This window comes from Mauremys mutica, chromosome 11 (assembly GCF_020497125.1).
Source record: "Mauremys mutica isolate MM-2020 ecotype Southern chromosome 11, ASM2049712v1, whole genome shotgun sequence".
Classification (NCBI taxonomy): Eukaryota; Metazoa; Chordata; order Testudines; family Geoemydidae; genus Mauremys; species Mauremys mutica.
The window spans coordinates 79,157,848-79,180,736 of record NC_059082.1 but is presented as its reverse complement, the minus strand read 5'-3'; the positions used below and the strand labels follow the sequence as shown (position 1 = coordinate 79,180,736).

The 22,889-nt window shown below is 47.5% G+C and overlaps 1 protein-coding gene across 1 annotated transcript in view; it reads right to left on the bottom strand.

Annotated features, from left to right (window-relative positions):
• Window positions 1–22,889, bottom strand: part of RAI1 (retinoic acid induced 1) — a 127,956-nt gene that overhangs the window by 74,895 nt on the left and 30,172 nt on the right. The window contains exon 2 of the mRNA XM_044980047.1: window positions 7,822–7,919. The gene's annotated coding sequence lies outside the window, so the exon portion shown is untranslated. The remainder of the gene's footprint in view (window positions 1–7,821; window positions 7,920–22,889) is intronic.

Below are 22,889 nucleotides of genomic sequence, written 5' to 3'. Positions count from 1 at the left end.
CTTTAGAAGGGAGACGACTCCATCGGACCACGTTATTAACATCTGCAGGGGAAAATTTATTTTCACTATAGAGTAGGTGCCCAGATTGATTTCAGGTAGATCAATCTCTACACACCCACTGAAGCCTTAAAGATCTCCTCACTTAACTCAAATTTACACCCCCACCTCCAAAATTCAGCATCATCGGATCTGAGCTGGACAAGACTGGGGTCTCTTCATGGGCATCAGTTCTGCAAGGCCTTCCCTTCTCTTTTCCCTCCCTTTCAGTGATTGCTTTACTTCTCCCTACTTTCTTTCATCCATCTTCTCTTGGTCTTCTCCCTTTGCCTGTATCCACTCTTATCTCTTGTCCCATTTTCTCTTCAGCTCCTTGCTTGGTTTCACATTTTTTCCCCCAGTGGCATTAGTCCTGGCTCAGAAGCCAGACAACAGATAGAGAGGATGCTAACGCCAAACAGTCTTAAAAACTGACACAACATAATACAGGGCAGGACTGTTCTGTGGATCACATCACAATAGTCACAGTGAATTACAAGGTATTAGAGGACTCTACTGTTGTGTGTCTCATATAGCAATAGTCACGCTGAAGGACATGGTATTATAGGACTATACTTTTCTCAAGCGCATACAGCAACAGTCCTGGTGATGGGCCATAGTATTACAGACTATACTGTTCTAGAGATCATCTAGCAATAGTCATGGTGAAGGACATGGTTTTATAGGACTATGCAGTTCTGTAGCTTATATAGTAAGAGCCATGGCGAAGGTCACGCTATTTGGTGAATACAGTGTTCTGTGGCCCATCTCTCAACAGTCATGGGGAGGGATACAGTATTACAGGACTAAATCATGACCCTTCCCCCCACCCCGTCTCAGCAATAAACCAGGTATTAGAACATTAGCGATGCATTCATTTTAGCAGTCAATAGGCAGAACCATTTTTAAAACAATTGTTCTTGTCTGTTGAATGCAGTGTTAACTTTTCATTTGCATGAACGCCTTGTCTACATGGGGACAGGGACTGGAATGGCTCTTTCAGATCAGCTCCCCACACAGACCTTCAATTGCGGATAGCGTCCACACGCGGCCTCACAAGGAGCTAGTCCGGAATAGCTTATTCCGCCATAGGGATTCTGGCCAATTTCCCTGTGTAGATAAGGCCTACGGGCACTGCCCTGCCAGTGTGATTTACACTCCCTTTAAGGTAGTGAGCACAACAGCAAGTTTTAGCCATTACCATAAATGCAGCAAAAAAGGTATCCCCTGGTGAGACATCAAGCCGTGACTAACAATAGAGATGCAGTTAAAGCGAAGAAAGCAAAGTCTGACTGTAAGAAAGTAAAAAATAACCCCCAAAACTCAAGGGGTTTTACTGAAGATGATATTCCAAATTAAAATGAAACCAGCCCTGTTTCATCTGAGCTTAAAACCTGGGGCTAACCAGAGTTTAGCCTCTTTGCACCAGGACTGAATTTGAACCACATTTATAAGGCATGACCCTACACTCCTGAAAAAACCACAAAGCTCCCATTGAACTCAATGGGAGTTCTTTTTGCATCAGGACTGCAAAGCTAGGTCCCTTAATGGAACAAATTTTACACACACACACACACACACACACACTCTCTCTCTCTCTCTCTCATTGGCAGGTGTGGTGTAAATCGTGCACGGCTTGACATATTTATTCATATTTACACTGCTTTAGCCCCAGTGACATAACCATTCGTGATTTTTGCTTTCCCCATCCACTTGGGTATAATGCAGCCACCACAAATGGAGCTGAATAACTCTTGTTTCAAATAAGTCAGCCCTACAGCATATTCCCTACATACCAAACACTACACAATGGGCCAAATTAATCTCCAATGTATCTCCACTGACTTCAACAGAAGGATTGGGCTCGTTCTTTTAAATATGGCACCCTCCATTTTTTTTATTTCTTTTATGCTTGTGAGTAGATTAAATAGATAGATAATCTATTTTCTATATCCATCCATCTAGATACACCGCTATCTCGATATAACGCCACCCGATATAACACGAATTTGGATATAACGCGGTAAAGCAGCGCTCTGGGCGGGGGGGGCTGCGCACTCCGGTGGATCAAAGCAAGTTCAATATAACACGGTTTCACCTATAACGTGGTAAGATTTTTTGGCTCCCAAGGACAGCGTTATATCGAGGCAGAGGGGTATATGATAGGAATTTCTCTGTCCACTCTCTAACTTCTTGTAGGCAAGTGGGATATATGCAAGAATGTCTCAATCAAGACATAATAATTTTAATTAGCGGGTGAATCATTTTCTGGGCTGATCTCCTTGGGGACAAAAAGGAAAGAATCTCCTTTAAGATTTCCTTTTGCCTCGCTGCTCTGGTCCCCCCCCTTTCCACTAGTGTATCTTCAATCTCAAACGCTGCATAAAAGGAAAAACGCCTTGATATTTAGCCTTGACTTTTGCTAAGACTGGGACACATAAGAGGGACTTGAGGTGTTTTGTTTGGTTTTTTAAACATTCAAGATCACCTTTTCCACAGGGGCTGGGGGAGGTAGAGGGCAGAAAGGAGAAACATTTTTTCCCCAGCTGCGATGCAAAGGCTGTTGACACCTTCCTTGCAGCCTGGCTGTTCCCCAAGGGCAGGGAGTTGAAAGGTTCACCTACATCAAGTCATAAGTAATGCAGCAGGAAGCTCAAGCATATTGTAGGCAGGGAGGACCCGTAGCTAGAGACCAGCATCACATCCTTTGCAATTGGTGCTTATCCTGCATCCTCCTCCTATTCCACGGATCCGGAGCATAGGACAACGTCTCTCTCTCTCTCTCTCTCTCTAAGTGAAAGTGTGATGCGGGAACTTCACAGGCACTGACTGACTGCAATTATTGACTGCCTGCTGCAAAGGCTCTCTCTTTCCTTCCCACTCTTCTCACTTGTTTTCGTCTGTGCAGCAGAGTGTGAGCCTTCAGAGAGTACTGCTGCTGGAAAAGGCTGGGACTCACGGAACGTTGGCTTTTAGCGATCACTTTCATGCGGGGAGCAGAGGGTGACCAGACAGCAAGTGTGAAAAATTGGGACAGCAGGTGGGGGTGTGTGTGTGTGTAAATAGGAGCCTATATAAGAAAAAGACCCAAAAATCGGGACATCTGGTCACCCTGAGGGAGCAGTACGTGTCCTGGTCCAGTGACAGAAGCTTGGCTATCTCCAACACCCCCACCCCACCCCGTTGCAATCAGGGAGATGCACTTAAGCCACAAGAAGCCTTCTCCTCTCGGCCTCAGCCTGCTTGTGCTTTTCTGACGCTCTCAAGATGCTAGGGGAGAGGAGAGAGTGGAAAGTAGCAAAAGGGGAAAGGATTCTTCTTATCTGAACAGTCCGCCCTTCTGTGGGATTTTCCTCAAAAGTTCTCGAAGGGTTTGACAAACGTGTATTGCCTACCTCAGGCCTAATTAGGTGTCACAAGGCCCATTTGATAGATGGGGAAACTGAGATGCAGAGCGACCAAGCGAGTTCCTCAAGATCACCCAGAGAGTCAGTGGCCTGGCCAGGAATGGAAGGTCTGAGTTCAGACGCCCCCTCTCCCTGCATTAACCACAAGAGACACTGGGGCCAAACACTGGACTCGTTAAAGTCAACAGGAGTTTAGCCATTGACTCAAATTTGGCCTTAATCAAAAGACAATTAAAAGCTGAAGAGCTGTTGAAGGACAGGTTCTTGTAGCTCACGTGCCTATGCAATTCCCACAGGTGACGTCAGGTGCCCAACTAGAGGTTTTCCTATACTGGAGATCTATAGAGATGACACAAAAGTGGAGTTCCCGCTTACGTGTCAAAGGAGAAGAACTCTAATAGGGAGGCTGAGAGACTCAAGGCACGTCTACAGATACAGTGCTGCGGTACACCTGGTGAAGATGCTCTATGCTTCCGGGAGACAGCTCTCCCATCGGCATAATAAAAGCCCCTCCACGAGAGGCGCAGCCATGTTGGTGGGAGAAGCACGGTCCACACCAGCATTTATGTCGGTGTAATTTGTCTCTCTCAGGGAGGTGGTTTATTCGCACCCCTGAGCAACATAAATTAAGCCAACATAAGCTGCAGTGTAGACACAGCTTTAGTCTTTGCAAAATGCTTTGAGATTGTCACATGACAGGCGCTAAGTAGTATTATTTTGTACAGCAGTGCCTGAAATTAAACCCAACTCCACGCCTGTGACACCCTGTAATGGAAGGACAGGGACCAATGATATAGAATCTGTAGCTTCTGATGCATCACTGTGAATGTCAATATGCAATCCTTTAAGTGAGCTGAAGTCTAGGTTAACTGCTTCCCTTCATTCTAAACCTACCTATTGATGGTATTTCTAAGGAAGCGTTTAAGCACCAACCTTTCCCCTTCTCCCTGTATTATGTAAGTCTGCAGCCTTGCAAACTGCAAATACCACAGAGCAAGAGCCGATTGCTCTCCTGATTTTTAAATCTACATCTTAATTGTAGCTGCAAAAGGTTTCTAGCGGTGGGAGAGGAACAAAAGTGGAGTGAGTCAGTGGGGCTTAAGAACTGGCACACCTAGGAGTCTGATCAGGCAAGCCTCTCTGCCGCACAAAACCCGACCAGCCTAGTCATTGCGTCCTGCATTGCTGTTCAGGAGATGCCAGTTCAGCTCCCAGGTTCGGCCCTGTTTTTACCCAGAGTGGCAAAGGGGATGCAAATGCTATGGACACTCAGTAGCAATCTCTAGCTGATTAAGGAGCAGCGTTACTAGGCATCTTAGTGGATCCCACTGTATACTCCTCGTTGGCCAAGTTGGCTGTCAAGCAGTGCCTGGGTGAGGGACACCAGGAGCACAGGGGGAAAGGACAGAATCACACTGGCGGTGACAAGGCTACTCTCAGAAGACCCCTTAAATTAATCCAAACAAATATATGACCACTCAGCAAAAGAGATCCAACATGCTCACAGCAGGGGCAGGAGTGGTGTCTATGGTTCTTCAAGAGGTCCTCCAATCCCCTAGAGAAAACTCCCCCCAAAAGGGGCAGATATTATTATATGGGAGGAAGCGATCACAGTGAGAAAGGAAACAGTGAACCGAGTCCTACATTATGGGCTAGATCCCCCTCGCCCCAGCTGTGACTGAGCTCTGCTCAGTGCAGAACCTGAGAAGGGGGCAAAGGGAGCTGTACCCCAACTTTTTGCTCCCCCTTCCAATCCCGGGGCTGGCCCAGGGCCAGTTTGGCTGTTGACGCAACTTAGAGCAGTCTCAGGGCTGCTACAGTTTGCTTGCAGCCGTAGCAGCCCCCGGGATGGCGGCACAACTCCGGCCTCACTCCCTTCCCCAGTTGCACCCCTGGCCCGCCTCCTATGCTGGCAGTTGGCCGTGCCAGCTCTATGCCACCGGTGAATTCCTGAACGCAAGGGGAATCCTCAGCTGGCTGCTTAGGAGAACTTTAAGTCTGCTTTGCACTGCTCCACTGGGGAAAAGCAGACTTGGTGAGGCTGAGGATCTGAGCCTATGTACCCAATAGAAGCTTTGCTCTGACTTGGGTCCCAGCTCCTACGGTCACCTCCCCTGCTCCGCCTCAGAAAGGGTGCATGCCTATAGCAGGGGCCCATGTAAATTTCACTCTCGAGTCTCATCATAGTTACCCTGACCTCAGTGAGGATCCTCTGCGTTTACACCACTATAACAGAGATCAGAACCTGGCCCTTAGTGTCCCACGGAGCCTGAAGGACACTCAGGCACGGAGATTGCCTATTTTTAACCCTTTGAATTCCAGAGTTCCAGGGTGTCTCTCAGCTGACCCTGGTGCATCCATCAGAAAACGCCAAGCCTACCCAACCTGAAAATAGCCTGCGTACTGGGCCACTTACACTGAGAAGATGCCCTGGCTGTGTACGGGGGCACCTTGCCTGCCAGGGGCCAAAGTGGAGGGTTTAAAAATAGCGCGTCTCTCTCACACACACCAAAAAAAAACCCCAAACCCAGACCGAGGCAGGAATAACAAAAGCAGTGATCAGTAAAGAATATCCCAAGAGGCTGTAAGTTCTTCAATTAGAGCTCTCATTCCAGGCCGAGAAACGCCACTCTCTTCTGTACGACGAACACATTTTTTTTTCCCTTTTAAAGAAAAAAAGGAGGGAGGGGAAAGAGGAGGAACGCTGCATCTTTAATGCCACAGACAGGTCTGCTGAGATTCACTTTGGCTCTTATTTTGACTTTCATCTAAAAGAGCTGCCCTGGGAATCCATTAAGTCCAATTTAAATCGACTCTCCGCCCCCATGCTTTCTCCCCGCCCTTCCCAACCCCCCCCCCCCGACTCTTCTCCCCTTGGAAACAAACAAACAAAACGAGCCGGGGGAGGGGGGGGGAGCAGAGCCTTGCAGGAATGGGGTTTTTTTTTATTTTGAAAGACGTGCTCCAAGGAGTTCACCCCTCCCAAGGCACTTAACAGATTTTTATTGCTGCACAAAAATAAAATCCAGAACAGTGGCCACACTTGGATAGGGTCTCAGTATTAGTATCTCAATCACCACCTTTCTCTGGCTGATAAGGTTTCAAAGTCCATGGGCTCACGCTGTACTTTTGGTTTCTAATTTTCACGTGTTTTTCCTCTTCTAGCTTTTTTTTTTTAATTACTATTAGCTGGCTTTGTAACAATATCAGCCAGTAAAGTTTGAATGGATCTGATTTCATGTACCACTTCAGTTCCGGTTTTCCTCTGCTAGTTCGACAGTTGCAAAAATCATTCTTTGCATTCAAAAAAATCAAATTCCATTCCACACACACGCAAGCCCCTGTGAGCTGCTCAGTAATGATAGCGAATGGACAGCCCCCCTTGGCTGTCATGTACTACACGGTCATTCAAGCGCTGCTTCTGTAGTATAAGCACTTTTCCAACCCCCCGCTCTCCCCCTGCGCCATACACACACATTCTGCATTGCATCCTATTCATATGTTTTCAATCATTGCCATTTCTTTATTTAAAACAAAAGCTTGCTCGCTCTGTCTCTCGCACACACACACATTCTGAAAAGTGAAATCTCTGTAAGGGGGCTGTGAGTTGGTTGTTTTTTAATGACAATGGACGGGTTTTGTATAAATTTGCCATGGGAAAGGAGGAGCAGGAGAGCATGTGAAAGTCTCACAGAGGGGGTTTCCGAACACCCAGCCAGATGTGCAAATCCTGGGATTACTCAGATCTCGGCTAGAACAATTTTTTCTGGCAGGCGCGCCTGATACACACCAAATCAACGAAAGACAACAAATCAAATCAGGGTTCTCACACAAAGACAACAGCAATGATTGTGGGACGCTGGGGCTCATCAGTGCTGGAACTTTTTAAAGTAGAAAAACATGCACACGAATAACTCTACCACTAAAAAAAAACCTCCTTGACAGACCTCATTCCCATATTCATCTATAAACCCCGGTTTTTATTATTATTTCAACTTCCAAAAAGTGGAGGGCGAGACTAGCGACATGAAGAAATCTCTGTCGTACACACACACACACACACACACAAATATTCGGAGTCTCAGCTGTATCTCTGTTCAGATGCCCATTACCAATAAAGTCACTACAAATTTGCAACAAATTCAACCCCCTTTTTTAATTACAGAAAAAAAACAACAACAAAACCCCCCCAAATATTGGAAGCAGGACACAGACAAACTCGGCAACGCCAGAAACGTACGGTGTCGTCTCAATTGGAAAGGGCAGCAAGTTGCACAAGAGAAAAATAAATCAGGAAAAAGCGCTAGAAATTCCCAAAGAACATTCTGCAGACCCTCCAGTAAAAAAAAAGGCACAAAGATGTAGCTGGTAACAATACCTGCAATGTTTCTTGTGCTCCTCTCTCTCTCTTTCCCTCTCTCGTGCTGTCTTTCTCTCTCCTTCTCCTCTTCCAGAACACAGTAGCCAGATTAGATCCTTAGGAAAAAAAAATGTGAGAAATAGCACAATTCTTTTTTTTTTTTTTTTTGCTTTCCTTCTCAGCAACCCCTCTAAGCTCCTTCAGTAGCCATTATTCATGGACCACTAGGGGATATAAGGTAATTAGAAACGGCCCTATAGCATCCAGCCTGAAAATTTAATGCCAGTGGTAGGAGTGGTTGGGGGGTTTGGCTGCAGGCTGCTACACCAGACAGGAGGGCGCTTTGGTGGAGCTAGGGAAGAGGTGAGGGTTGGGGGTGGAGGGGAAGGAAGGAAGAGAGCGTGGTTTGTCCAATCTCTCGATAGAGCTGTCAGGTCATTGGGCAGGATGGCCAGAGATGCAGAGGGGCTAGTGACAGTGTGGGTCTTTTTATTATTATTATTAATTATTATTATTATTATTATTGAGTGGGTAGCAGGCTTGCCTTGCCTGTGTGATCTATGCTAGGTTTGTGTGTGTGAGTGTGTGTGCGCGTGTTTGTGCCAGGAATAGCAATCAGCAGCAGAAGCAGCACACAGAGCACAAAAATGCCATCATGCAGGGTCAACAGAAAGCTGCAGACATTTTTTTTTTTGGCTTAATCCTCTAGAGGGGGAAGAGAGAAAAGGAGGAAGGAGGTTGCTGGTTCCTTTATAGTTTTTCATTTTTCTTTCCTCAGTCTCAAGTGGTCACATTAACAACAACAAAAAAAACAAAACCACCCACCCACCAAAACATCCCAGCTCTGAACTAAGCCTGCATCAGAGAGATACAGAACAGTCTTGGGGTCTGAGGCTGTGTTTCATTTTTGAATGCAATGATCAGATAGGTGGACGCGTAAGGTAGCTGGGAAAAGAAAGAGCGCGGCAGAGAGGGGGGCGGAGAAATGAGAACAAATCACACCTGCAGCTTTCTCTGTTCTGCGTAGCCAGCTGCAGCCAAGGCAGTGACTGACAGGAAAAATACAGAAGCTCGGACGCCAAGCTTTGTGCATCTGTTGGGATTTAGGTAGACGGTGGCTGGCAAATTAGATCTGACGGCAGCTAATCTCCTTGCATGGTGGTTTTAGGTTTTGTGTTTGGAACGAGGGACGGGGAGCATTAACAAAGAGCAATCCTTCCCCATGCACCTCTTCTAAATGAAAAATCATGAGAGAAACAAGGACGTTAGGCACTGCCAGGTTAAAGGAAATCAACGGCCCTATGAAAAGTTTCAAAACCAGAGGAATCACCATGACACTGCAGACCATTGGTCCCCAAAGCCAGGTGTCCTGCTTCCAAGTGTCCCATGCTGGCTGCCCCAGAGGAAGTTGTAAAACCCTCTCACTACAGTTCTTTGGGTCATACTCGCCCATGGGGAGAGTGGGAACTTTTGCCTGACCCCAGCTGGTGATCAGACGATGCCCTGAAGTATGAGGATTGATATCCCCTTCTGCAAGGGCTACTCTTATTTTTTTAACCTTACTAAGTTATTCGCCTCAATGATCTCCCATGGCAGCAAGTTTCAGGGTTTCATCGTACATTGTGAAAAAGAGAATTCACCGGGATCCATTTCCAGTCTGTTGGCTTTTAATTTCACATGGAACCCCCTGTTGATGAATTATGGGGTAGAGCACATGGGAGCCTTCTTTTCACTATTATTTTTTGTATATATTCAGAAGTCAAACAATAAATAGAGATCAATCCTCATAAGGCGGCAAAGGTTTGACTCTTAGTCTTCCATGAAGTCCAGAGTCATTCAAAATATCTCCTCCTTCACCCAATTTCCCACTCCTTGGGACTGTTCTTCTCCCAGCTGTCTCCTCCTCCTCCCCACTCCTCCAAGCTCTCTCCTAGCTCCAGACCCAGTTGGGCTGATTTATTCTCTAACATAATACACTATAACAAATCCGTGATCACTTAGGACTTCACACGTGTCACTTTGCTGTACACCCCAGCCAGTCAGAACTTCAAGGCAGTAGTGGGGCTAGCACTCAGATCCTCTTAATCCAAAAACACAGATCCCTTTCTACCACTTGACCTGAAAGAAAATCTCCTTTAGCACTTAGCAGCAGAGGGGCTATGACCCATAGCTGGACATTTTTTATTCCATAAAGCAGACGGGAGACACACACTAGTTAATTCATCACAAAAATATTTTTTCTAGTACCGATATACAGCTCCTTGGTCTATAGTTTTTATGTCACCTTTGAGTCCCATAAAATATGCAGTATTGTCAACTCTATCATGCTGTCTTAAATCCCCAGCTCCTGGAATCATGTGATTGCATGAGAATCTCAGCTTTTGTAGTTGTTAAGTTTCTAGCCCTCACACTTTCAGAGAAAAGCTTGACTATGTGAACCTTAAAAGTCCAAAAGTCAGAAGGCAAATTAAAACAATCCAAAATGTACTATTTTTAAAATCTCATGATTTCAGAAGTGTCTGCCTCATGATTTTGGGATGTTTTGGATTGGCAATGCTGACTATGGTTCAACATTGCTTACCCGTTGGTGTACTGGTACAGTAGCTATTTTAATGATACGTTACAGCTGTCTCAGCCCGATCCAATGGAAGTTTTGCTTGAGTAACGACTATATCTCACGCCTCTGCTTATCAGATTAATTACTTTATTCTTTAGCTCCTTCAGCGACCCCAAGTGAATTATACCGTCCAGTTGCGAGGAATGGGAGGTTGGGGTCCACCTTTGTTCCTGGAGTACTGCTCAAGCAGCACACGGGGATATCAAACAAAGCCCATTCTTTATTTTCAAGATCTTGCAACAGTGGGTTACAGTTCTCTTGCTTAGCACGGTCAGTGACCAGCACCAAGCAAATGACCGCCATTGCCAAGGTACCATGAATACAGGGAACGATAAGACACTCTAGCGCATGGTACAGAAAGAACCGCCTCCCTGCTTCACCACTTATCACGGCCCCTTGTTCCACACCCAGCTCTAGAGGGCAGAGTTCACTAGGCTAATAAGAGGCAAGGGCTTCCCTTCAAGTAACACATCCCCGTTGCACCATCACTTCTCAAGCTGTTAGAACAACGCCACCCGAGTTCTGTCAGCGTCTCAGCTTTGCCACCTACAAACAGTAACTGCCCTGGTTGTGATCTGCTGGGCTGGGAGCTCCACCGAGTCTCCCATGGGGCTTTCTATTTCCCAGATATTGAATTCATTTCTTGTCATTTCTCTTTAAGACATAGGCTCTTCGTTCTGCACATTTCCTCTTCAACTCCAGTTTACGCCTAACCTCACAAAGTTTACGTTCTGTTCTATCATCATTACTCAGTCTGGATTTCCATTTTCTCAGGGATACTTGGCTTGAAACAACCCTCGTACCTTGCCATCTCGCTGTACTGTTTACTTCTTGTCCTTTGATTCCTTATTTGTAGGGAATATTCAGCCCTTCTCTGACTCCAGTAAAGTATCTTATGCAGTCTCCAAGCTGAGCCGATGGATTTTCATTTCCTAACTTTGTCCTTCAGGCTGTTTTCTACTAGCTTCCTCATTCTGAAAAAAAATCCTCACAGCATTAACTCTCAGTGTGATTGCATCTGCAAGGATGTTGGACCTTAATTATCTGTGGTCACTGTTATCTGTGGCCAGTCACACCTTACTTCTTGGGCCAACTCCTGTGCATGAGTCAGAATTAGGTCACGAGTCACCTCTCCTCTTCCAGAACAAGCTGTTCCATGAACCAATGGCTCATGATCTTGAGAAATTTTTTCTCCAGATCATGTCCTCATGTGACGTTCAGTTTATATTCAGGTAGCTAAAGCCACCCATTTTTACTGTTTTGACTAGAGTTTGTTCCCTCCCTGACTTCTCACAGCACTCGGTATTCACCACCCATGTTCTGATGCAGAAATTGACAGCACAACTCACTGTTTTCATGACCTGCAAATTATATCTACAGGGATTCAGCCTCATGACTACACATCCCCTCCCCACTACGTGGATGCATTTGTGTAGCTAGGAATTACATCAGCCCAATGGTTATTCTCATCACAGATTTCAGAAATGCCAGTTAACGTCCAAGCCTTCTTCCAGTGCAGGCTGGTACAACTTCCCCTTTTGCTTTTAAGCTTCTCACACTGTGACAAATAAGGATGACAAATGGTGACAGAGCAATCTGCCCATTTTCCATAACTCTTTTTGCCAAACCGTTACCTTATTGGACGGCTCCTCCTGGACCCCCGCCTCCAACCATAGTCACTGCCTTATTCTCTGCCATCCAGAGCAGATTTCCTTGTCCAGCATGAGTGCGCCTCGGCACCTGCTTCTCATTTAAATAACTTTAATTTTCTTCATTTGTCAGCCGTCAAGCTCTCAGCTGATTCCAGTGGAGACTTTCTGTGCAACCTGTCCCTTCCTCAAAGGCGTTCCCCTATGTCTAATCAACTCAAATCCTACACTCCAGCTTCAGCCTAGCTGGGGCTACATGGAACCAGAAGCACGTCAGAGGAAGCCACTGTAGAGGCTTTGAATTTCAACAGTCACCATCAGAATGATCTAAATTTAGTTTCCAGGACTTCCTTTCTGCAGCTCCTTACGCCACTGCTGCTGACATACACTGTGATCACAGGCTCCTCCCCAGTCCTAAGGGACGGAGCCTGCACCTACACACGTCAGCAGGAATTTTGTCATTCACTTGAGTGTGCGTAGGATGGGATGTAAAAGGCTATGAGCCTGACGCTCCTCTCACTTACGCTGGTTGTACACCACTGACTTGAATGGGGTTACTCCAGATTTACACCATAAGTGAGCGGTGCGTCAGGCCCCATCTATACACCTTGTGAGAGCAGACACCCTTAAATATGGTAATCGGCTGTCTCTATGAGCCATACAATCTTTGTCACACACTCAGCTAATGATCCAACCCCCTGTGACCACAGCCTGTCCACTTAGCACAACCAGGTCCCCTGCTCCCCGAAGGGCTGCACTGGTGGGGGAGGAGTGATTATTTGTCTCAAAGGGTCTGTTATAATGGAAACCATCTCTCCATTCCTCCTTGGTCTCCTTCTGCCTTGACCCAGGCTTCCTTGAGTGGAGTTCTGTTCTGAGTCAGTACCTTGTTTCCATGGAAAGAATGAATAGCAGAGTTCTCCCAGTGGTTTATTAGAATTCCTTTTACTTCAATGGAGAGTCTAGAGTGGAGTAAAAGGCTTTAATGTGGGGCTAATGGAGCCCCTGGGAAGTCCAGGAAGGAAATCTCCCCTGGAGAAGAAGAGGCATGAGGGGAGAGAGGGGAACTGGACAGGTTGAAATTTTTGCAGAAGCCATCTCAGGCAGCGAGAAATGGAAATGAATGTTTGTTTTATTTTTAACAGATGTTACAAAAGACCTGCCAGTAATTCAGCGAACGATGCAAAACCTAGATCCCACTCACTTTTCCCCGCATGCCTCCCATCTCCTCCCTCTCCCTAGGCTGTGTGAATGCTTATTTGCATTTAGCAGATCTTTTTTTTTTTTTTTAAGGTAAGCAATAAAATAATCTTAAGCCATTTCATTTCCCCTCTCCCCAAGGTTTTGGTTTAGATCCTTGGTCCTCGCAGCTATTAATTGTTTTTCATAAATTTCACTGTCTCCTCACATTTTACGAAACCATGTACTTCCCCGCTTTGGCAGTTCACTTCTTCTCCTTTCCCCGCGTCCGTTTCTGTGCGCCATGTTCCCGGCACTGCAGCTTTCGAGTCGGCAAAGCGTTATGATGATAATCACACCTACGCTGCTACCTGAGGATCTCAAAGCGTTTCACAAACACCAGTGAAATAAGACTCACAACACTCGGGGGCGGGGAATAAGGATTATTCACCCCATTTAAAAGACAGGGGAAGATGAAGTATAGGGAGATTATACCTAAGATAATACAGCAAGTCGGTGGCAGAGCCATGATTTGAAACCAGGGGTGAGCCTGTTCTAACCTCTTTACACCTCAGAAAAGGGTCTGAAAGGCATAAAGGTCTAAAAGACCTCTCTCCTGCAGCAGGAGGGTTCTCCTGGGGCAGGCACCGTGTAATATAGCCTCTGAAGAGCCCCCTCATAAGCCTTGGCCTAAGAGTACGTTGAGGGCAGGGCGGCAGCCCACAGTGCTGTGGAGATTCTGGGCAGACTCCTATAACAGACAGGCCCCTAGAGTGGTCTACGTTGTGCTGGCAGCCTCTCCAGAATCTCTCCCCCCCGGGCGCAGCACAGACTCTCAGCCCAAGGCGCCTGCCTCCCATTCCTGGGCTCTAACCACAAGACCATCCTCTACCCTAACTCTCCCTACAAAGCACTGGGTAAGAGAGTGCTTTATAGGGAACGTTCGCTCTCCCTCTCACGGGTACAATTATAACACACAGCACTTTGTTAGCACAGCTTCTAGGGGCTGCAGGTGCCTGGGCACTGAGCTCCTGAACACGGGAGTTTAATACCCAACACTGGCACACTGGAAAACCATGATGCAAAGCTAAGGACCTCCACTCCCGATATCCCGTACCAGAGCGTTACAGGAGAACAAACCACACACGCAAAAGCTGCCCCTACAAGGATGCCAAGAGACGCTGATGTTCCCAGCTCATCTTACCCCTCCCGAAGCCTTTTGCCGATTGCGATCTTTACCACACAGCAAGAATTACTCCCCGAATCAATGGCGTGATGTACATTAAGAGTTGCACTGCAGTGTCTTGAGTAAGGCCCTGATTTGAAGCTGCAGTGGACACCAAGAAAACGGCTTCAGACCTTTCCAATCGTGTACGGCCCTCTTTTCTAGTTCTGCAGGATTACGAGGTGTTGGGCCTTAAACCTGTCACTGACAGCACTAAATAGTGCCCATTCTGGTCCTTGGGCCTGCTAAATTTTCTGGGGAGGCAATTTTGAACCTGATTGTAAACTGAACAGAGTCCTAGTAGAGGCATTTGAGGATAGGTGTGACACAGTCATGGCTTTTGCTGCATGCAAGATGGCAAGAAACAGTATTGTACACACAGTGGAGTCTGGAGTTCTGAGATCTAGAGACGTTATGGAAGAGGGACCTCCAGAAATCATGGTCAGATGACATGAAGGCCTAGATAGGAATTCTAATTGTGCTGTTGTTTACATGGGTGCCAGGTTCCTAGAAGCTTGGCAGCTAGCACTGAAACTATTTGTTAAAATTTGAAAATAAAAAATAAACCAGAATGCCAGGTTTTTTGGTTAACGTTTAAAAAAAACAAACCAAAACTATGACCCCTGTCCTCCCTTCGTGAATCCAGCCTTTAGCAAAGCAGGTTCTGAAATGACAGTATATACACCTACCAGATTCTTTCCACCAAAGTTGATAAGCCCCATATCAACTTCACATATCCAGTGCATATATGGATAATGGATTTCAGCATTTCTCAGCATGTGGTAAACTCCCACATACTGCTGGGAAAAGCTCTGAGGACTTCTACAGATTTTAGTCACAGGGGAAGGGGGCTTGCTTTTCAAAGCAAGATTTGGTAGACAGAAGGGCAGAAAACCCAGAAGCCAACTCTGTCTAACTCAGTTCTCATGAGTTTTAATGTTGAAGTTGCACTGGTATCCCACTGAATGTATGGGTTCACTATCTTCATTTGGGAACAGAGGGTCATCATAAAGCTTAGCAATGAAAGGACCAACATTTTCCATTTCTAGCTAAATATAAAACCTCTGTATGTTGGATTTCTAGATGGAAAATGGAAATCATGTACATTCCCCAGGTGAAGTAGGAAAATTTGCTGCTATCTTTGTGCCTTCTCTCTGTCACCAACTTGGATTTTCCATCCAGGTAGTGGTCCCGCAAAGGCTAATTGTAGCCAAGGTTTATATGTTCACTAAGTTCGATCCTTGTTACATTGCGGTGGGATACGTGTCCGTATTTTGTGAGTAGACTGTAGCTGCCTCACGCTTGGGTGGATCACAAAAGTTTGAGTTTATAAAAACAAAAATAAAAAGACAACCACCACACAGGAACATGTTTATTTCACAAGCCGGGTCAGCTCCACGTGTGCCTCAAATTCACATGTGGCTTACGGTTAAAGGGAAATCAGTTCATGTGATGTTGGTACAGCTGTCCTTTCACGGAAAGTGCTTTTAAGGGGTTAGGATTTTCTAGCTGGCCTGCTTTTAATGCATGGTAGAAGGCCCCATCACTAAATCTCTTGTTTGTATAGGGACTGATCATCTGAGGCACTGAACACTCACCTCCAGTTGGGTGTGAAGATCACTCCGCACCTCACAGGATCAGGCCTTAACAGAGTAAAGGGCTGAAACTAGCACTCAGCTACCTCATTTTGTTGTTGTTGATTTCAAATCGCAACAAACACCTGTCCTACAGCTTCTATTTCTGGACCCCTCCTGGGATGATCACCCTCCGTTCTCAGCCAGCCTCAGAATATAAATGGTTTTGCAAGAGGCTTGAGTCCTTCTGAGGCGATGCAGCTGGTGCCGTGCAGGCTTTAGGGCTGCTGCTTCCACAAAACCCAGCAGCTTTCATCTCGGGGAGAGAGAGGCAATTGTTGTTTTCCTTCACTTCTCCCTACAAAATGGAGAGGAATTGATTCTAGAAGGAAATCGCTTTTGTTCTAACCCCCTCACTGTAACCGGATCTCCTCGCATTTCGGCGCGGGAGCCTGAGCTGATCACAGAGCGTTTATTTCTTCTCTTGGTGCCAGACTGTCATAGTCTCACAACGCTCCATGAGGGAAGGGGAGGTATTTCACAGAAAGCTTGTTTACCTTGGAGCCAGTACCTTGTTAATGAGGAAAAGCTGTGAGGAACAGCTTTCAAATTTGCAGCATCATACCAACCCCCCCCAAACTCTCAAGCTGCCCCTCATTGTCAAGGTGCCCCACGTGATCCCCCCATTTACCTCACTCTGGTACAGTCTTGCCATTATGGGTACATCAGTTTGTCTGCAGAAATGCTGATTCACAGCGCACAACTGGAAGCAAAGAAAACCACACAACCCCTCTAGGTGCAGTCGTCTACCTGATCAGTGTCTCAACCCGAGTAATCTCTTCTGAACCCCTTTCTCCCAGCCGCCCGGGCCTTCTCCAGGTGCTTTCACACTGGTGTTCGGCCACAATACTTGGATGTGAAGTTTCTGCAGATTCATCCACTTTGTGCTCATGTGACACCTTTTAGTCCAGGGGCTCATCATTCTTAGAAAGGTTTATTACATCACACAACCCCCCAGAGGGGTAGCGCAATAATTCTATCCTCATTTCCATAAAGGAAAAACTGAGGTTCAAAGATTTGCCCAAGATCACACAGCACAGGTCTGTTGCAAATCTAGGCCTAGCTGTCTCTAGCCACTAGCCCATACTCCCTCCATCCCTGTCTCTTTCTTCTGCTGCAGAAGAAGCCCTACCCTGGCTTGGCATGTAAACTTCAGAAACATGTCACGGTCAACGCAATGTGATTGCAGTGGCTGTGGCAACATGATACGACTCATATCAGCTTCTTAATTCCACCACACCTACTTTATGATTTGCCTGGAGCCCAGTTCACCTGGCACTGTGCTCCTGTCAGATCTCACACGTTAAATGGCCTCAGTCTTTGGATGGGAGGGTGGTGCAGGAAGTGGGCCTGGTGTTTCCATACAGCGGGAGGCTCTCTGCCCTCTGAGCATACAGCGAACCAGTTGTACGAGCTGCTGCCTTCTGGAAGGCCTGAGGATCTTGTTATCAAAGATCTGATGACAATTTTCATACGAGGCGTGTTAACCTCAAGTCGTGGCTAAGTTCCAACTCAGGGACGTACATTCAGCCCACTTAAATTCACCCTGCATTGTCAATTGCATGCAGCGTCATTCTGCCCTTCCTCCCCTTGGGCCTACACTTCACCCCAAAGTTGGCTGCATTTCAGAGATGGATGCAGTGACCCATATACGCTGACTGTAAAATGCTGTAGCACCTCGTGGGTTGAACGGCACTATGTAAATACAAGATATTACACACTCAGCCGTGCAACTTCTATATTGCATAAGTGCAGCCCTCTAAGCAGGGCTCTATTCAGGCTCGATCTCACACACTGCAGGGGACGCAATAATGCGCCCTCTGAGCAGAAGGCAAAAAGGGATGAGCAGGGCAGTGAACACGGGGCACTGGATCCTGCTTTGGTGAAATTGCTGCTCTGCAGCAGCCTAGCTCCTCCTGCCTGATAACAGGCAGGGGGCTATAAAGGGAACTGCACACCTAAGCCCAAGGGCATTAATAATTTTTGGATAGGTCCCCAAGACAGCCTCCATTCTATAGGCATATTCTTGCATTCCCATGATCATGCATCAGTGTGTGAATTCATGCATGCATGCACCATGGTGCACACGCTCATTAACATATGCAGCCGTGCACATGCTGATGATCACGCATCTGGCCACACACCTCCCCAGGCACTCACCCATTTAAGTCCCATTTATCCTGCAGCATGAAGGAATCTGCTGCCTCCGCTCTCCAGTTTCAACCCTCCCCCTGGCTCCCAGCACTGAAGAGGAGGAACCTGCAGGTGAGGGTGCAGAGGGAGGAGACCCTGACTGACCACTCAGCAACAGGCCCTGGTATAGGAGGGAATGGAAGCAGCAGCAGTGGCTGGAGCTGATAAGCTGCCAGCAGGCCTGCCTGCCCCGGCTCAGCCAAAACCCAGAATAAATTTGAATAAATTTACATCTGCAAGTGTAAAATCCACAAATGGGTACCCCAAAGCCATCAGTGACCCACACACAAATGAATCAGCTTCCTACTAATACGCCGTCAATTCTCCATCTTCCCGCTGCCATTATTCCTGCTCCATCTGGTCAATACACCTTTCTCCTTGCACTCCTTCAGTCCTACCCCTAGTTCTCCCCTTCCGCCCACCACTGATCCTCGTCCTCCTCCACTCACCCCAGTCCCTTACACACCTGCTAAGCTGGCAGCTTTCCTTCCCTCACTCCCTCTCTGCTTACCCTGCAGGCTGCTAGTGCTCCCTCCTCTGCTTCTCTGGCGGGACCTCAGGGCAGGGGTCTCCCTGGCTGGTGGGCACGGGAAGGAGGAAAGGGAGTTTCAGCCACTGGCTGCACCCACCCTGGCCCCCAGCCAAAAGCCAGCGTCACAGCAGGGGGAACAGGGAAAGGAACCCACAAAAGCTGGCGGTTAGGCAGGTCTAGATGCCAGAGCACTGCTGCTGGGCACTGTGCCTGGAGGCCCTTGCACCCCAGTGCTTCATAACATCCGGAAGATTAAGCCAGCTCTGACACACCCACTGTCTGCCCACACCCTGCCCCATCTTCACCCGTCGCTGAGCAGAGGCGTGGGCTGGCAGAGGGCTTGTGATTTATGCCTAGCGCTTAGCCCAGTCCCCACAGGCATCCTCCACTTACAAAGGCCATGCACGACCAAGGCCACGGTGTTCTTCCCTGGCGGCATCGCTAAAAGAAAACAGTCCTGCTAAAAACAATGTGCAAAGGGCTCTCCAACAGCAGCAGATGCGGAGACAGGAAACAGAGCTGAAGTCTCTGCATTAATCCTATCAAATCTCCTCCTTTTTCATCCATTTCGAGTCAGGGCAAGACGAGGTTCATACGCTCGCCTAGCAAACCGCAGAGGACGACACGGGGCCTGTCTCTTGCATTGCGAGCAGAGCGTGTCAAGCAATTAGCAAGTAATCAGGAATTCAGACACAGTGGACAGGACTGGGTCCCTCCAAAGACAGAAGGCAGCAGCAGGAGCAAGCCCCATCAGGGAGCTTTCAGGTCAGGCAGGGAAGGCAGCAGAGAGAGAGCAGGAGCTGTTGGTGAGACATCTGCAGTGAGAGCAGACAGCTACAGTGGCAGCACAGTCTGCTAGCATAAACCATCTCATGTTTAGCTTGTGCTGTAGCTAAGAGGCCCCAGGCATTCAAGCATAGAATTTCCCTCACTCATTTCCAACGTCAACCAGGAGCTAGGCCAACTGCAAAGTGTAGGTCCTAAGGCTTTCTCCCAGACACTGCATTCTGGGACACCTGAGATTCCCAGGATATTCCCTCTCTCCACCCCTTAGCCGTACCCTGCACCTTTACACCAAAAACCAGTGTTACTGCCCGAGGCCCCCGACCCCAAACACACACTGGATTTCACTCAAAATCCTCACTCAGAGCCAAATCCTGCTCTCATTGAAGTCGGCTGCAAAACGCCGACTCATTTCCATGGGAGCAGGTTCTAAGCAGTGATGAAAACAGGACGATCCCAACTTCATGAGAATGATCCCATTTCAAACCTCCCGTTTCCCTGGTGGATTCTCCTTATTTAGGCCTTGTCAAGTCTGGCCAAACAAACATTGGCACAGTGAGTAAATGCTGCCATTTTACGGCAATCTAGGGCTGGGCCCCAATCGCACCCCTTCGCTGGATTGGTAGAGCAGTCGCTCCTGACCACCCGGCCAGCGGGGGCAGGCTAGACCCACCCAAGAGAGGAGATGAGGGGATGGAAGAAAGGTCAGTGTGACGCAAGACCTTTTGCTGTAGTTGAGAATTTGAGGATCTCACTGGATCCTCCTGGAGGGGCCGGGGGAGACCATGAACATTGTTTCCAATCGTACCTCTCCCAGCCCCAAACAGTGTGTCACCCCTAGTCCCTGTGAACACACCCTGCAGCGGGGATGATGGGACACAGGCACAGACAGGGTAAGCGTCTTGGTTGAAGACCACACCAAGAGCGAGTGGCAAATCTGGGAACAGAACTCACCGCAGTCTGCAGCGAGGCTGCAATGCCACTAATAGAGATGGAGTGTCACGTCATGCAAGGAAAGCGGCTGGCTTTGTTGGTGACTTTCAGAAGGGATGTCTAGTCTTCCACCCTCCCTTCCTCCATGAGTCGAAGGTGACCAGCCTCCGGAGCCCCACCCCGTCCAATGAAGGAACGCGCTGAGGTTGCATCTCGCACGTAGCATCCTATGAAGCTATCTGCTGGGTTGTCAGCCTGACACATTCCCTTCTTCCCCTTCCATCTGTCTCCACATGGGGATTTTTACCACTCCAGCCAAACTAATACAAAAATGGATCAACGATGCTTTGCTAACAAAACAATTTTTGTGTGTCGAGCCCTCTTCCTTGTGGTTTTTCTGAGCCCCCACTGGGTCAGCTTTGTGTGGCGTCCTACATTTTTTGGTTTCTTTCACATTTTCAAGGCTCCATATTCTGGTACAAAAGGGGCCGGCGGAGCAGCCTTTATCTGGGAGGCGTGATTTGACACACGCGCATACCACAATTGCGGCAGGAGCTTTGTGATGCGGCGGTGAAGGCTAGTGTCAGGACCTTCCGAATGATTACGCATTATTTTCAGAGATTTGTGCCTCTGGGATAAATATTAGTGGTGGGCTGATTCTGTATATTACGTATCTATGGGGGCTGCAGTCATGAAAGGGATAGGATAGATGAGGCAAAAGAAAGCTGGAGGAAGGGACGGACGGCTTGTCTTCCGCCCTGGGACATTAAACCTTTGCAATGGTGTTTGCCACCCTTTGTAAAGACCTTTGAGATCTGCTGATGAACAGCGCTACACAAGAGCTAGGTACTCAGTTAAGGGCAGCTGTGAGCCATTCCCCAAATCAGGGGCTTGAGCCCCTACGTGAGGAGCAGATGTCCCAAAAGCTATATAAGGGTGAGGGGTTTAAAACACGAAAACCAGACCTAAGGCTCTTACTCTGGGCAGCCACGGAGACCCTGTGACCTAAACCACAAACCTTTCTTTTTTGTCCAGTAAGAACGCAATGGCGGCCTTGAAGCCTGAGCCCTCAATCCCGTAGGGTACGTCTACACAGCACTTTGGAGCGAATACCCGGCCCAGGATGACCAACTCTGAAGCTGCAGCTTGGGCTCTGAAGCCTAGGTATGGCTTTCATACCGTCCCAGGTGACTTCCCCCCAGGGCAAAGCCCTGCTCACCTCTCTCCTTTCTCAGGTGAGCGGCAGCCAGGATAGGGAGCCCTCGGTGAGTTCTCAACAAGGGCTGGCCTGGCGTGGGAATAAGAACTTTTGGTTTTGTGTCCATCATTTTTCTGCTCTGTCCGTCTCCTGGGACTGGCCCCTGGCTCAGAAATCAAGAGAGAAGAGGCCCAGATGTCAGTCATGTCCTCTTCTCTCCAGCTAGGACTCAGCTCCATCTGTGGCTCCCTCCAAAGCCACGTCCTATTGTTCTTCTACAGCTTTGTGCTGCCTCTTCCATGGCCTGTCTCTGAGACTGCTTTCCACCGCTGCTCCTTGCGGATTCCCCTCTCCCCTACAAAGCTGGGGTTGCACCCTTATCCTAGGGGCGGCATGGCACCCATTTCCACACAACCATGCTCAAAGAACGCTTCTCCCATTGGGTCCCTTCAAACTTGGCCGCATCCTAGGAACATCTGAATTGCCACATGGGATCAGACCCGAGGTCCTTCTAGCCCCATATCCTGTCTCCAATATTGCCAGCACCTGATACTCAGAGGAAGGTTCACAAACCCCAAACGCTAGGCAGATGTAGGATAATCTGCCTCCTTGAATGTCACATCTTAATCCCATACAGTTCAAGATTGTCTTGAACCCTGCAGCATGAGATTTTATATCCCTTCCAAAGTTTTTGTTAGCACTAACTATTATAACTCTGGAATATTCTTGTTATCCATGTAACTATCTGATCCTTCTTTGACCCCTGCTAGGTTCTTGGCCTCAGCTATTTCCTGTGAGTTCCACCGTTTAATTGCACGTTGCACGAAAAAGTATTTTCTTTTGTCGGTTTTGAATGTTGCCACCTGTTTATTTCATTGATTTCCCTTGTTCTTGTGGTATGAGACCAGGAGAACAGTAACTCTTGATCCACCTTCTCTAGACCTTCATTATTACAGGCAAGACTGGTAGTGCTGTCTATTATTAAAGTTGCCCAACACGTCTCATTTTAAGACCTGGTTTTCAGTTGTGCATAACTTTGCCAAACTTTAACCATCTGGGTTGAAATTTTCCATGTCAGGTGTCAGTCTCAGGGTGAATTTTTTTTTTTGGAAAATTTCAGCCAAAACAGTTCAGCCATTTCCA